This window comes from Vicia villosa, unplaced genomic scaffold, assembly GCF_029867415.1.
Source record: "Vicia villosa cultivar HV-30 ecotype Madison, WI unplaced genomic scaffold, Vvil1.0 ctg.000747F_1_1, whole genome shotgun sequence".
Classification (NCBI taxonomy): Eukaryota; Viridiplantae; Streptophyta; class Magnoliopsida; order Fabales; family Fabaceae; genus Vicia; species Vicia villosa.
This window is the reverse complement of record NW_026705336.1, coordinates 337,527-353,726: the sequence shown is the minus strand read 5'-3', so window position 1 is coordinate 353,726 and position 16,200 is coordinate 337,527. Positions and strand designations below refer to the sequence as shown.

General features: G+C 38.3%; 1 long non-coding RNA gene across 1 annotated transcript; it reads left to right on the top strand.

The window, feature by feature from the left end:
• The first annotated feature begins 7,016 nt into the window (after nucleotides 1-7,016).
• On the top strand, nucleotides 7,017-9,467 carry LOC131630905 (uncharacterized). Its single transcript, XR_009292547.1, has 3 exons — nucleotides 7,017-7,782; nucleotides 8,951-9,049; nucleotides 9,180-9,467. It is a non-coding gene; the product is annotated as an uncharacterized LOC131630905 (long non-coding RNA).
• Nucleotides 9,468-16,200: the final 6,733 nt, after the last annotated feature.

The window sequence follows — 16,200 nt, the reverse complement described above, 5'->3', positions numbered from 1 at the left end:
ATAAACTCCTATGCTTGAGAAATGGAATAAACTCTCAGGAGAAATAAACTCCTATGCTTGGGGAGAGACCAAATTTCCAGGAGAAATAAACTCCAACGGTCGGGGAAGAGACAATATAACTCAAAAGAGTGTGCCCCAAGCTTCATGACTTTCAAAGGAATTTGCCCAAAAAGATCTTTGGAGAGATTTGTCCAATCTTGACGTGACTGCCCCATATTGACTGAACTTGAGGGGTTCCACGACGTGATTGCCCCAGATTGACTGGAATTGAGAGAGAATCCTCGACTTGATTGCCCCAGATTGGAGGAAGCTTGAAGATATTTATTGACGTGATTGCCCTAGATTGCACATTTGAGAGGTCAAACCTCGATTCAATTGCCCCTGATTAGGTACGTCTTACTAGAATCCTCAAGCTTTCTTTGTTTTGAAGTCAAACAAACATGGAAACAACTTTACCACGCTCAACGGAGTCTTCAAACTCTTCCCCTCAAGGTGATCAAGGGAAGCATTAACCGTTCATGCCCAACGGAGTTCTTTGGATAACTTGCCCCTTGATGGTCACCATTTGAGATGATTAGCTTTTCCTCCTCGGAGTTCTCAAGTCTCTTGTACTTTGACATGATCGAGTTACTTACTGATTCTCATCATGGTAATTTCCTTGATGTTAAGCACATATTTTGTATGCAAAAGAATGTTAATTATAAGAATGATGATTCTAATGCAAAGCCTATGTTAGTCTTGAAGTTTTAAAACCTTTTTTGTGGAATGAGGTTGCGACCTCTTGTGACCGAATCACTAGTTGACACAACCTCGATTTTTCGCACATGAAAGATAAAGCAGGCATACGATACCAACATGGATATGAGTCTCGCTTCATTAGGAGTCAGTTAAACACTATCTCATCGGAGTGTGCTTTCGAAATAAACCCTACTTCAATTAGGACTTTTAAGGGTTGTAACTTGGCCGGGTTCACGGTTTTTAGAAAACAAAGGATTTTTAGGCTCAAAATTATTTGGTACCCACCCCCTTCGTGATGTTCTCCATTCCTAGGTTCAATTAACTCGACATGAGTGTTCATTCCTCACAAGGAATTTGGAATGGTTGAGGAATCAATGAGGTTTTTTTTGGACATGGCAGTCACTCACTTTCTTATTCTTCTGATTGATCATCACACGACTTTGTTCCTTTGATAAGGATTTTTATTTTGTAATTCTTGTTTTTCGCTTCTGCTTTCCCTAACTTTTGCCTGGACAAATTCTTTTGTAAATTTTTGAAGTCCAGCGGGATGCCCTAACTTTTGCCTAAGTCACTTATTTTCAAGTTGTTGACTTAGCGGGCTCTTTTTTTTCTATTCTCTTTTTTTTTTGAACAAGTCGTGTGATATCGCGTTGCTCTCGATTTGTTTGAAAGATTGTGACTGCCTCATTCTTTGATTGATGAGGGATAACCATTGCGGTATTATCATCTCTTGATCTCTTGATGGAATAAGGATAATCATTGCGGTTTTGACATTCCTCAACATTTTGAAGGATAACCGTTGTTGTACCCTTAAATGCATGCCCTTCTGGTGAGTTTTGAACACTTGATCAAGTTAAATGAACACTACCCTGCCCCAGGGTTAAAATAAGGGTTTTTTATGATTAGAAAAGAAACTCCTACTTTAAGGCTCAAAGGGGTTGACGAGGGTCTATCTCCCTTATATCTCCGGTGTTTGGGGATCTGAAATAATGCCTGTACATCCTCAGTAGGGTTTTATTCAAAAGCACACAATTAGAGATTTTTGCATTTTATTTTTCATCATTCTCCCTCAGCTTTTTGCATAAGCAAGCAATTAGTAAAGTTGGTATCGTAATGCCAAAACATTTTATGAGTGATAACGAATGGATTACTTCAAGACAAACATAAACAATGTATTATGATTTTCATTCTGAAATTAACAAGTTTTTTACATGCTATAAATGCTTAAACAAACAGTGAAATGTTACGAATGAGAATGCAATGAAGAACTGAATGGCTGCCATTGTTGAGGAGACTTGACTCCGTCTGGACTTATTGATCTTGAATACTTTCTGCAGTTCTTTCCAAACACTTCAGATTACTCCAAAAGAGATCTCCAACGAAGTCACCCATGAGTCGTAAACTTTTGCCTTGCTTTAGGGATTCGAGCAATGCGAGTGATGCAATGCTCAAGATAAGAGTACGTCTTGCTTATCCCTCGTGCGGGAGCCCCAAGCATAGTTTCTAGAGTAGTAATCGCCATCCTAAATGGAAAGAATCTTGTATGATCATCAACTCGAGAGATACTTGTGGTGAAGAAGACCCAATACTAGAATCTTAACCAATTGTGATTCCAACAAACAAGGAAACGAATGAGTACAAGGCAATAGAATCACGTCAATTTGTTTCTCATATTCTTCTTGTCTCTGTTAACTAGCAAGGCCACTGAGAAGGAGATCCTGAGAAAAGGCAACTGATATATGAAGTAGAACCTTGAGAATGAGAAGCATTGTGAAGAACACTCTTGATTATCACACGGAAGAAGATTCTGACGAAGTCACCCAAGAATTTGTAATGCTTTAGGGATTCGAGCAAGGCGAATGATGCAATGCTCAAGATAAGAGTGTGTCTTGCTTATCCCTCGTGCGGGAGCCCCAAGCATATTCATTGAAGAAGTATTTACCATTAAACATGGAGGAACCTTGTGTAGTCACCAAACTTAGAGAAGCTATTTGTTGCAAAGAGATCAAACACCAACTGAAACACCAACCTCCACGGATACAACTGAGCATAACAACCTTGAGACGCTTCTACAACACATTATTGATTTCTTTTTTTGGAAAAGATTATGACAAAGTTGCTCGAGAATTTGTGGTGCTTTTATTATTATCATACCAACCAACTCAGACAAGGAAGTAGTTTTCAACCAAAATAGGGAATACTGAAGTGAGAATACAGAAATGAAGTGATGATTGCCAATGTTGAGGAGCCTTGACTCCATTTGGGCTTATTCTTCTTTTTTTTTTTGTGATACTTCCTGGAATACGGGCATTCACTTATGCGTGAACTCTTCGTTTTATGCGCAGGCCATTTGGAGTGAATGATATTACTTTGGAGTCAATGAGATCTTGGACTTTGTGTTTCAAAATACTACAATCCTCAGTTGAATGTCCAGATGTCCCAGAATGGTACTCACACCTTGCATTTAAGTCATATCCTTGAGGAATCGGTGTTGGAGGGGGCTTAAACTCCCTTAGTTGGACCAAAGAATCCTTGAGCAAATGAGAAAGCAGCTGACTATAGGTCATAGGAATTGGGTCAATTCTTCTTGGTGGTCTCCTTGGCATTTGTGGACCCTGCTGATGGCAATGATTCCAGTACCCATTCTGTTCAGGTGTCTTCCTCTTTTGACCTGGCTGTGAAACAAATGGAGACTGATGAGGTGGGAAACCTGGAACCCAAGATGGTGCATTATGCTTCTGATTTGAAGTAGATCTGACATAGAAGTATGAATCAACCTTTTCTTCCACCGCAATTGGAACCCCATTTCCTTGAACAAACATACCCTCAGGGGTGAACAAAATCACTTTTGAATCAATGAGATCTTGAACTTGATGTTTCAGTGCCCTACAATGCTCAACATCATGACCAGGCGCCCCAGAATGGAACTCACATCGAGCATTGGCATCAAAGTTGGGGGGAAGCTTTTCAGGCGTAGCCAATTCTCGTAGCTCAACCAACTGAAGCTCCAGCAAACGGGGAAGTAACTGAGCGTAAGGCATCGGGATAGGATTGAGAATTCTCTGAGGTATCTTAGGCTTTTTCCCACACATTTGGCCCCCTTGAAGAACAAATTGGCATGGAGGTAATGGCACATGGAGTTGAGAAGGAACTTCCTGAGGTATTCCATGAGTGGGAAGGGATCCTACTGAAGAGAAGGGATCAACAACTTCCGTTGCAGCAGTAGGAACAACATCCCCTTCCTTCCTTAATACCGTCTTCAGAACTTCCATGACCAAGCTCAATTGAGTCTTCAACTGACTATTCTCCTCTTTTAGTGCATCCTGATTACGGATCAAGTCTCGCATCTCCAACATAAGATGACCCATTTGTTCCTTCATCTCATCCATTTCCTCACGGAGTTGTTCCATAGTTGATCTTGGAGTTGTGGCGGTGGGAAGTCAAATTTGTTGTTGATCTGGAAATCTGAAGAGAAAGGGTCCCATAAATATCTGAGAGAACCATGAAATGCATGATAGTATGAATGCATGTTTTGTTTATGAGAGATCCTAAAGTCTTTTCGCACTTTTGTTTTGTTTTGTTTTTTTTTTTTTTGAGATCAGAGCATTTTTTGTATAGGATATTTTTTCTTTTTTGCTTTTCTATTTCCTTTTCTCTTTTTTTTTTACATATCTTTTCTTTTCTTTTCTTTTCTCTTTTTTTTTTTTGGAAATAGACTTTAGGATATTTCACGAATGGAGTGGATAAAGCAATGATGTTATGTAATGCAAAAGCATGGGATCCACGGTCCATATAATCTTAGTAACCACTGTACAATCCTCTGAATAACTGATATAGATCAGATGTCATGAGATCAAAGGTTCGGCCTTGTATCATGGAACCATAGGAACAATAGTCACCATCATAACAGAATAGTCACCAACGGTACCTGTCATGTATATCCCTCCCCACTCACAGGTGTAGTCTAGGTCAGGGTAGGTCAAAATGGCAACCAGCGTTATCAGTCCTCCTGAGGCACCAATGTTGTTGCATCTACATGCCAACAATGATACCCCATTTGGACCTCGACTGGGCGTGGGTCTCATGATCACACTAGACAAGACCTGACATCTCATCGGCGTCATGACTATCCACTCTATCCTAGGTATCCTATGTGTCACTCTGGCCTGGGTATTGGGCCTTTTACCTCATAGAAACAATCCCACCCAACCTGCAAAACAGAACAGAAGACCCCAAGGAACACAGAATATAATCCATATGCATGATGTGCAAACAGAAATAAACATGATATGCAAGCAGAAAAATAAACATGCAAACATATATACAAGGTATAGACATGAAAACAAATAAACACCCAGTAAATAAACAAACAAACGCAGGCTAGGATCGACTCGCTAAGGATGGACCAGCAACAGGTCTAGCAACATCCCCAGCAGAGTCGCCAGCTGTCGCACGCTCGCGAAAAATGAACAGAGTCGCCACCAATATATTTATCCCATAAGGGAAAGGAATATCAGGAAACCTAACAAAGGAAGGACAAGGGTCTTGCGACCAGAGAATCTAGGTACGGGAGTCGGTTACGCAAGGGGAAGGTATTAGCACCCCTCGCGCCCATCGTACTCGATGGTATCCACCTATGTTTGTTTCTATCTAAAGGGTGTATAACTATGTCTATGTCTAAATGCGAAATGAATGCAGAATGTAGGGAAAAGAAAGAATTGTACTCGCACGGGCCCTACCCCGCTGCCTACGTATCCTTTTCAGGAATCAGAGTTACCGTAGCTCGGCTAAAGATTTTCTGTTTGTTTTTGTGTTTTTTAGTTGGGCGGCGTTAACGCTCACGCTCTTGCACAAGGGGACAGCCTAGGATGCAATGGAGCGGAGATAACTTGCCCTTAGAAAGGAGAAAAAGAGATTGGTTTGTATCTTTTAAGGGTAATTCCATGATGACGAGAACCCACTACAAGGTCTCGCATCACTTCCTCACTTTTGTTTTAAGTCTGAACATTTATTAGTGTTTTAAGTGTTTTTGGTTGGTGTTTTTTAAGGGGATTTATTTGTGACTTAGATCATACCAAAAAGAGTTTTTTTTGTTTGTTTTTGAATATTTAGAGAACGCACATCGAGGCCTACGCCACAATCGTTTCTCTAAATAACGGTTAAGAAATACATCGAGGCTTCACACCTCAATCATTTCTTCTCCGCTAAGTAAAAGAGATACAAAAGAGTTTTTTATGAATATTTAGAGAATGCACATCGAGGCCTACGCCACAATCGTTTCTCTAAATAACGGTTAAGAAATACACCGAGGCTTCACACCTCAATCATTTCTTCTCCGTTAAGTAGGAAAGAACATACATCGAGGCCTACGCCTCAATCATTTCTTTCCTACCATGAAATATAGCAACGGTATGATCTTCATCGGTTTTTATTAAGTATTTTAAAAGTTGAAAAGAAAAAGAAAATGAGAAGGGAACTATTCCTAAATTCTAGCCTAAGTTGTTATCGTTTATGTACAAAGGGAAATCTAAACCTAATGTTAACACGGTTTCTACCTAAAGTTAGGAATTAAAGAGACATGAAAATAAAGTCACATTAGAAGCAAAAATTGAGAATGGCGCAATGGTAGAAAATCACACATAGGCATGAAATATCAAGTCAAAAATATAGTACAAAAATGAAAAATTACAAGTCAAGTACTACTATTTGATATGGTTTCATATGACAAAAACAAGAATTTTAATCAAGCAAAAGAATTAAAATAAAAGCCTAAACTAATATTTTTGTGATTATTTTTCTATGTCAACAATTTGTATTAAAGTCTAAAAAATCTAACAAGGGAAATTAGTATTACCTAAAGTCTAACAAGAGTAATGATCTAATCTCTAAAACTTATCAAAATCTTATTTTTTTTATATGTCCTTTTTATCTAAAAATCTAGAAAGAAAAATACTAAAAGGAAAATCAAATCTAATTAAAAACATGAAAACAGGGGAGTTCAGTCTGAAAATAATGGTGTACACAACAGATACGCAGGCCCAGGTACATTGGCCCAAACAGAGCTTTTTTGTTCAGTCATTTAGCACAAAAATGAAAGATGTGCATTGGGCTAAGGGGAGTGTGGAAAGAAATTTTCGGTGCATGGCCCAAGTGATTGAATTCAGTCCCTTTTTTATTATTATTAACCCAAAAATAACAAATTGACCATTTAATAAAAATAAAACAAAAAAAGAATGTGAAATTGGGGAAATTAGGGTAAACCTGTGAACAAATTTCAGGTTGTTCTTCTTCTCTTACTCACGAATGCGATGCAACGACGGCGCGGCGAAAATCAACCTGCTCCGGCGAAATCCTTCAGTTCGCCATTTTTATCGGAAGCAAACGCCTCTACCTCCGATTTCGTTCTCTCGTTTCCGTCTCTCTCTCAAACTCTCGCTCTCGCTTCTCTGATTTCACAACTCGAGCTCTCGTCTCGATTCCATCTCCCAAAATCTCTTCGGCTCAAACTCTCATCGGATGAAGGTGGCCGATAATGATGATGAAGCGTCGTTATTGTTGTTGCGTTACGGTACGATGCGTGATGTTGTTGTTGCGATTGGTTGAAGAAGAGAAACAAATCTATGTTGAATGATTCTTGGATGAAGAGAAGGTTGAGGTGAGAATATGAAGGCTATGGTGAATGGTGTGGTGGGGACGAATGAAGCTGTGAAAGATGAAGAATCGGGTAGAGTGATTGAAGAGATCGAGAAGTGAAGACTTGAATATTTATGGAGATTCTCAGGTTTGATTTTCTTCTTCTGCTTTTTCTGTTTTTTCTGGTTAGGATGTGAAGTTGAATGGTAGTGAAGAATGAATGCGAGGTGTGGATTCTGTTACAGTTTTTTGGTTGAAGATTGTAGATGAAGATGGATGAAGAGAAGTGAAGATGAAGGAAAGATGGTGATGAAGATGAGAAGATGTGATGAAGAGTTGAAGAATGAAGATTTAGGTTGAAGTGTGAAGGAGTTCTTAGAGAGAATTGAAGGTGAATGAGGTTATATAGAGGTGAGTGATATCTCTGATTTCTGTTACTTTTCTGTTCTGATTCAATTGCATTCTGTTAGTTAGTTATAGGTTGTAGTTATGATTCTGTTTAGAAGTTGGTTAGTAGTTATAGAAGCTGTTAGGATGTTAACTGTAATGAGGGGTTTATGTGATTGATTAAGAAAATATCAGGGCTGACTCTGTTAAGTATTGGAGAAGGTTGGTAAGAGGTATTTACAAACTGTTATAAGTTAGTTTTAGATTGGTTAGGACAGTTGAAAGATATTGGTTAGAAAACTGTTAGAAAGGTTGGAAAGAGGTTAGTTATGTGTTATGTGCTGAGCTGGAAATTAGGGTGATTGAAGGTTAGAAGTGTGGTTAGTAACAGAAAGTTAGTTACAAACTGGTTTTTTAGAAGTTGTTAGTTAGTAACTGAAAGTTAGTTATAGACTGTTTTGTATGGAGAACAGGTTAGGGGTTGGTTGATAACTGTCAGTAGTTTTGAAATTAAAAAGTGAGGGGGAAAGTTAGTTATGAGGTTAGAGGGTAGTTATAACTGTCATAGGAGTTAGTTGTATGGGTATGGATTTAGTTAGTTATAGGGGAATTAGTGATAGGTTTAGGATTGTTAGGGATAGTTTGAAATTGGAAGGTGGGGGAAAGTTAATGATTGGCTACTGTTAGCGGGACTTGACTGAATTTGGGATTTGGAGTGTGGTTGTATATATACCCGAACTGTCCTCATCTGAGTTGAACTGGTAATGAGGTTTAGTCGGTATGAAACTGTGATCGAGCCATTAAATCATGTAGAATTCAGCCGACTGTTTTTTGTAGTGAACTGGTTTGAAATGTATGATTATGTGTGATGTTTGTATGGTTCTTTGTGCAACTGTTTGGTTATGAATGAAAATGCATATGGCTGAAGCATGGTTTGGCTTTTGAATGTTTGGACATTGGGGGCAGTGCTGGTTGTATGTGCAGCAGGGAATACGAACTGGATATGCTTGAGCTGTCCTCATCAAAGTTGAATTAACCATTTGCATCATGTTGGCATATCACTCTGATTGTGGAATTTTAGTTTTTTTTGGTGCAGATTAGTGGCATGATATTAATCTGTTTCTTTTTCTATTGAAGCTTCGATCATGGCTTGAATAACCCCTTAATCTTTCTGTTTTCGCATACATCGCAGGTCTAATGTCAGCTGAGTGTTTGGCATAACGTGAAACTGTAGTGTTGAATCAAAGCGGATTTTCGTGTAATGAAAGCTGTGACAGATCGGGAGTGATCAGTGAGTGAAGATTTCTTTTTGCATATAATTCAATGTGCTGAATTTCTTTTGTAACCTCCTTTGCTTTGAAATTCTGAAAAGCTTTGCCGTTCATGATCGTATGTATGTTTTTTCTTTCGGAATTATGCAGGTGATGGTGTGGGTGAAGTCACTTGGTTCATGAAGATGACTTGGTGAAGTTTTAAACAGAGCTGGACTTGAAGAATACATGAAGAAGCACTTAGGATTTTAGGAAACTCATGACTTTGTATAGACCTTTTTTTGTATGAATTTTTGTACTTCCATTTCCTTTTGCTACTCTCTTGTAATTGACTTCCCTTTTAGTTGGAATGGAACTTTAGTTTGACTTTTGATGATTCACCATGAACATAAATGGGCTTTTGAGCTTTTGTAATGAACATTTTTTGTATCAAATAGAGACATGGGCTTTTGAATGGAATTGTGAATTTAGAGAAGTTGTTATGTAATTTGAATTTGGATTTTTGTAGTTGCAAATGAAACGGACATTTGAAGCTTGAACTTGAATTGGTGAATATATGAAAGATGACATTTGATGATTTGAAAAATGGTGGGAAATTGCTTGAGAATTTGAATGGGTTTGAAGCTTTTGAATGCATTTTTATTCTTGTATAAACTCTTGGATAATTTCAAGTTCAAGCTAATCATGGCCAAAGAAATTGGTTCTTAAACACCTTGATCATGTCCATTTTTCAGACTATCTCATTCGTATTTTCTATCTGTATTCCAACATGCTTCCAACACGCATCCCTTGACGATTTCTGTTTCTTGATGATAAAAGCCTAAATCCCTTATACTATAGCACTTGTATTTCAGACCACCTCAACGATAATGTATTGAAGGAATTAGGGAAATAAACCCTAACTGTTTGATCTTGGTGAAGATAGTCTTGTGGATAGCCTTGTAGCTTAATGACAGAAGAGTCCACAATAACCATGGATCCAAACCCCGCTTTCACAGTCCAACGCTCTAAGGAGAACTAGATGAATCAGAGTTATTTGATATGTACACCTCAAACCTTTATGAAACCCTAGCATTTCGAAATCATTGATCCCATGCCAGATTTATTGATTAATGATGCATGAGTTATGTTAATGCCCTAGTGAAAAGATAATGCATATGAAATGAGAAGCCTAAGCCAGTTAGAAGTAAAGGGGTAGGACAAATTTGGGGTATGACATATGGGATAGGGTAAAAGCTGTCAAAATGGTGATTTTTGCTGTACAGGTACGTAGGAACCGGTTCCCATGTGGGACGAACCGGTTCCCCCTTGTAAAAACAGAGAAATATGGATTCTGGGTAGCTGGGAACCCGTTCCCATGTAGGGACAACCCGGTTCCCCATAGTAAAAACCAGAGACGAGACTTTTGAAGCTGCCAGGAACCGGTTCCCACGTAGGGACAACCCCGTTCCTGCAGCATTTTTCTAAAAATGTTTTATCTTTGAAAACTCATAACTTTTGATCTGAGTATCCGATTTATGTGCCGTTTTGGGCGTTGCGAAGCTAATGAGATGCTTTATCTGATGAATTGATAAAATGGGCAATAGCCAACTTTACTTTTTAAACTCGATTTAATGATTAATGAATTGAAAGATAGTATATGTATATGTGCTTATATATATGACTATTGATGCATGTATTAGTGTTGGTGATGAGATTGTGATATCCATTGAGTGATGTTAGTATATAACATGTCGTAGATGATATATGTTTTGTGATTATGCTGTCGGGTTGTTTGATAATTTATTACATTGTGTGCAATGATGATAAATGTAACGATGTATAATCGTGGTGATGATTGATGATTTATGAATGTTAATATGCTGTTAATATTAACATGTGGATTATGGTGAATGTATGCGTGTGATATATTTGTATGAATGCTAAACTTATGCATGCTTATCGGTGATGATTTGGTGATGATAATGAGACGATGTGTTACATCGGATTTGGTGATGTTGTAAGCATGTTATATGTTGCATTCATTAGCATACATTTTCGGTGATGGATCCCGGTGATGAAATGGATCAAATTGGTGGGCATAATTCCCATTGTGTGGAATTTGTGCTGGTTAAAACTGTATCTCGGTGATGAAAAGATCAGTTGGATGGGTTTATCCCATGGATTGGTACCACATGCATAGTGTCAGTTGAATCATATGCATTGGTTATAACATGATTGGATGAAATCCAGTGTTATGCCTTGGTGTGTTTATGTGATTGATGTATTGTGGAGTTGTTGTTAATATAACTTGATCATTGATGAAATTGATGAGTTGTGGGCTGATGGCCAATATTGTCGAATTGATGCTTGCTTGTGTAATAATTCCGATTATATGTATGATTGAGTGGATGATAATTACTATGAGATTTTATTGCTTATGATTGCATAATGCTTATTAATTCGAATGAAACTCACCCTTACTTTAATGATTACAGATTAAGGAGTAGCGGCATCAGAATGGGGTAGGATAGCTCATAGGCTAGTCCGTAGTCGTGTCGTGTCATGCTCTGATTGTAACACTGGGAAACGCTAGTTTAGGGACGAATTATCTTATTGGTTTTCTTGTTTTATAATTGTGTTGTAGTAACCTGCATAGATGATGAATATGCAATGTCATGAGTTGTGATCCGTTGCGTTGAACATGAATTGTGTTTTATATTAAATGGTTTCCTGTGTGGCATGACAATTGACTAAGATAATTTATATTAAAGAAATTGTGATACCCTTGTATTTCATGTTTACTCTGATGATTTTTGTTATTATTATTATTATTATTATTATTATATTTTCCGTGGGGGTTTAGAAGAGTGTTACAATAGTGGTATCAGAGCATAGTCGGTCCTTGCGACCAGAGTCTTATTGTTAATTCCTGTCGGTATGCGACATGTGTGAGAAACACTGTCGGTACTCAGTGTGTTCTAACGGTTTGCTTGCAGAAGTAGGATTGAAACTAGTGGGGGAGAAGTCATGCTTCTCGGATATGTCTCAGATGCAAGATGTTAGAGAGATGCGTGGGGCAGTAGTACAAGAGTGTGGAGTTATTGTTTTCTGAAGCGAAGGTGACATGGACTGAAGACCGTGGTTGTTGTTCAGTCGGAGTGTCTCGGAGTAGATGATGGTTATTTCTGAGAAATGGAATTTGGAAGTTGTGATGCTTCAAGTGCTACTGACGTATTGCGATGTTGTTGTATGAGTAGCCCTATGTAAAAGGTTGCTGTTGAAGCAGTGATTAAAAGAAGTATTGTCGTAGACCTTGTCGTAGGATTACTAGTAAGTAATTGAGATGATGGTGGAGGTTATCGATGTTGTTGAGAAAGTTTCGAAGTGCGAGTAATGCAAAGAGATGAATATGATCTCAAGGATAAGAAGGTTGATGATGGCGTACATGAATTTGGTTTCAGGATGTTACAGAAACCGAACTTCAGCGATGAAATGTGTTGTTTAAGTTATAAGAAGTTTGGAAGCGAAGAGATGTGATAAGATGATGTTAATAATGAGATTAATTCGAAGAGGATGAGTTTTGGAGCAGAATTTTCGTAAGCAAATCGCAGGAAGATTACTGAATCGTTATGAAACTTCGAAAATTCATAACTGGAGTTCTGGACATCCGATTTGAGTTCCGTTTGAAGCGTCGGAAAGCTAACGAGATGAACTTTGTTATAAAAACGGTTGCAGCAGCTGTAACATATCTAATTGCGTCAGGATGATGTTAGAAAGAGGTGAAGTTACGGTTACACTTGTCCTTAGAACTAGATTGTTCGTTGGTGCGGCATGGGATGTCAGTGTCAGAGTTAAACAGAATAAAGGAATAATGAGGAGGCTTGTTGAGAAGCAATCTTAGAGATTAAATGTGCCAATTGAGAAGTTTTGGAGATGTCGTATAGAGTTTCGTTGCATGGTATCGGTATTGTATCTTGGGTAACGGTTGGAAACATACATGTCTTGAGCTCTGAGTGTCGGATTAATGTACCGTTTGAACCCATGAAGAGGAGAGATTATGTTATAACTTGTGGAAGAGTTATAAATACAGTAGAGTGGTCCTATGAGGAGATATTATGATGTTGGATAAAGAGGCCTAGACCAGTGTTGAAATAGGAATGCTTATTACCGCGATTGTTCGGAACGAAGTCGAGTAGAATATGTCGTTGATGAATAAGATGATAAAGATGATTTAAGTATTAATGGAATTGAGTGATGAGGGAATCAGTAGAAAAAGTGAAATAGACTTTGGAACCATTTGTGGTATATTGTGATGCGTCGTTGATGGGTTTGGATGGTGTATTGATGTAAAATCAGTAAGTAGTAACTTATGCGTCGGGATGATTGAAAGCGCCGGAAAGGAATTATCTGACTCATGATTTAGAATTGGCAGCCATGGTTTGGTTGAAGTTGCGGTGACGTTATTTGTATGGTTCGAGGTTCGAAGTGTTTAGTGATCATAAGAGTCTGGAGTACCCCTTTGATCAGCAAAGACTTAATGTGAAGCAATAGACATGGTTAGATTTTGCTTGGATTATCATCTTGGTGAGGAAGATGTTGTGTCAATGCACTGAGTAGGGAACCTCTAAAAAGATCGATGCTGATGGAGAAAGAGTTGGATTTAATTGAACAATTCAGAGAATTAAGTTTGGTATGTGAAGGTGTTCCTACTAATGTTGGATTGGGTATGCTGAGACTGACTAATGGTATTCCTAACGAGATTAGAGGAAATCAGAAAGCTGATGTTGAGTTGATCGATAAGTCTACTTTGGATTACCAAAGTAAAGATGGCGGGTTCAGAATCGGAGAGGATGGTATAATGAGGTTGGGGGTCGCTGTTGTGTTCCGTGTGTTACCGGGTTGAGAAAGAATATTCTAGAAGAAGGACACCATAGAGAATTATTAGACTATGGCAATGTCAATGAGTTTGGGTGCAAACTCGGAAAAGACACTATTATGTAGTAACAACGGCTTATGCTTAAATATGATTGTCGGCTATCTATTGACAAATTGAGGACTTGATCACCCTTAATCTCTTGTCGATAATAGGCGGAATTATATAGATGGTATAAGATTGCTTGTTACCTTAATGGTATAAGATGTGACGAATGCTGAGATGTGAGAACAACCACTCACCATATTGTGGGAACTTATGAAGGAGTGAATATGAAGGAGTGCAAAGCATTGGACGGTGACTTAAGACGAGTAGTCGTAGTCGTACAGCGAAAGTATGATGTAAAGTGGTGTTATGAGTGCTACTCGTGAGTAGTGAGAATTAATATGTCGGGGTTCTACATGGAGAATATGTGTTTATCTATATGTTGGGTTTAGAATCTCGTGGACGTAAGGATGTCGTGCCAAAGGATTATGACCTTTTGAATAATTGCCGAAGTGATGGATATCCTATTACGGTTGTACGTAGTTAACGAGTAGGCATTCGGAGAAGTTAAGAAGAAGAATTGATATTACATGATGCTATAATAATCTTATGATGTTGTAAGGTATTGTGTGGATTCCTAATTGAAATGAAGGATTATACTCTACGAAGGACGAAGTTGACTTCATTCTTAGTGAAGAGTGGGACTCTGTTGAGCTATCTTGTAAGAAATGGTATATTGAGGATGATGAGCTATGTAATTATAACTACTGATGTGCACTCATTTCCATAGTTGGAATGTTTAATAGATGAAGTAAATCAGGAATTTGTTTTTGAGTGCGAGTAAGTATTGACGAGTGGTAAGTTAGAACCATGGATGGTAAAGAATGATTCTTGAACGAATGAGTAAAGAGGGCCAGAGTTGGGTATAACCTAGAAGTCTAATTGATAATGATGGTTGCAATGACAGAATGTAGCGTGTTGAGTAATTCTGGTGTGACCTAAGAGGAGCCAGACAATTGGAATTCAATGGTATAGAAATATGAGTATTGGATTCTTGAAGGAAGCTGTTGGTAAAGAATGTAAGTATTACTTATCGCTCAATTGGAAGAGTGTGCCTAACGTTAGTACATGGGTAAATGGAATCCATTACTACAGTGTTGATCAGTTGTGAACATACCATGGATTGTGTAATTGTATTATTCAGTTATTGAGTGTATTGTATGGATCACACCTCGAAGTTTCATTGTTGTTAACCGTTGGAGTTATAGCGGGTGGTACACCTAGGGATGGTCAAATGCAACGTAAGAACTGAATTGAATGCATGAGACATGCTTATGTTGGTTATGTCAGATGAACTTGGAGGTTCGACTAAGAAAGTGTTAATTGAGAATAGGAGAGTCAGATGGAGGACTTCTATTTGGGACTATTCACTGGAAGTATGTTTTCGAGGACGAAAACTCTTTTAGTGGGGGAGAGTTGTAACACCCCGTTAATTCTGGTGTATTAATTTAATTATTTTATTAATTAAATTATTAGAAATAATAATCTGTGGGAATTATTTGGAAAATAATAAAAATATGGTGTTGGGCTGAGTGTGATAGTTAGTAGAAGAGGGGTGTTAACTAAGCAAGCCCATTAAGAATGTTTTATTTTATTTTTCATAAAATAAAGGAAAATTGGGAAAAGAGAAGCAGAAGCAGTAGAAGCAGATTTTGGAACTGAAGAACACGTGAAAGTGAGAAGAGCCAAAGGGGAAGAGAACCTTCGAAGATTCGACTCTGAGGTAAGGGGGGATTCTTCGGGTTAGTATTCCTTATGTGATTGTAGGTAGTATGATTGATTAGGATTGTTATCTAGTTCAATCGTACGTGTCGGGTTTGGGATTTATGTTAGGTTTTGATGAATTGTATGAATTACATGATTTTTTTGATATTCATGTTATATGTGTTAATACTTGTATAAAACTTGTCTGAAATATGTTATGATGTGCAAACTGATGGTAATTGTGTGCTATGTTCGTATGTACCTGAAATTGGGGTTATGGGATAGGGTAAAAGCTGTCAAAATGGTGATTTTTGCTGTACAGGTACGTAGGAACCGGTTCCCATGTGGGACGAACCGGTTCCCCCTTGTAAAAACAGAGAAATATGGATTCTGGGTAGCTGGGAACCCGTTCCCATGTAGGGACAACCCGGTTCCCCATAGTAAAAACCAGAGACGAGACTTTTGAAGCTGCCAGGAACCGGTTCCCACGTAGGGACAACCCCGTTC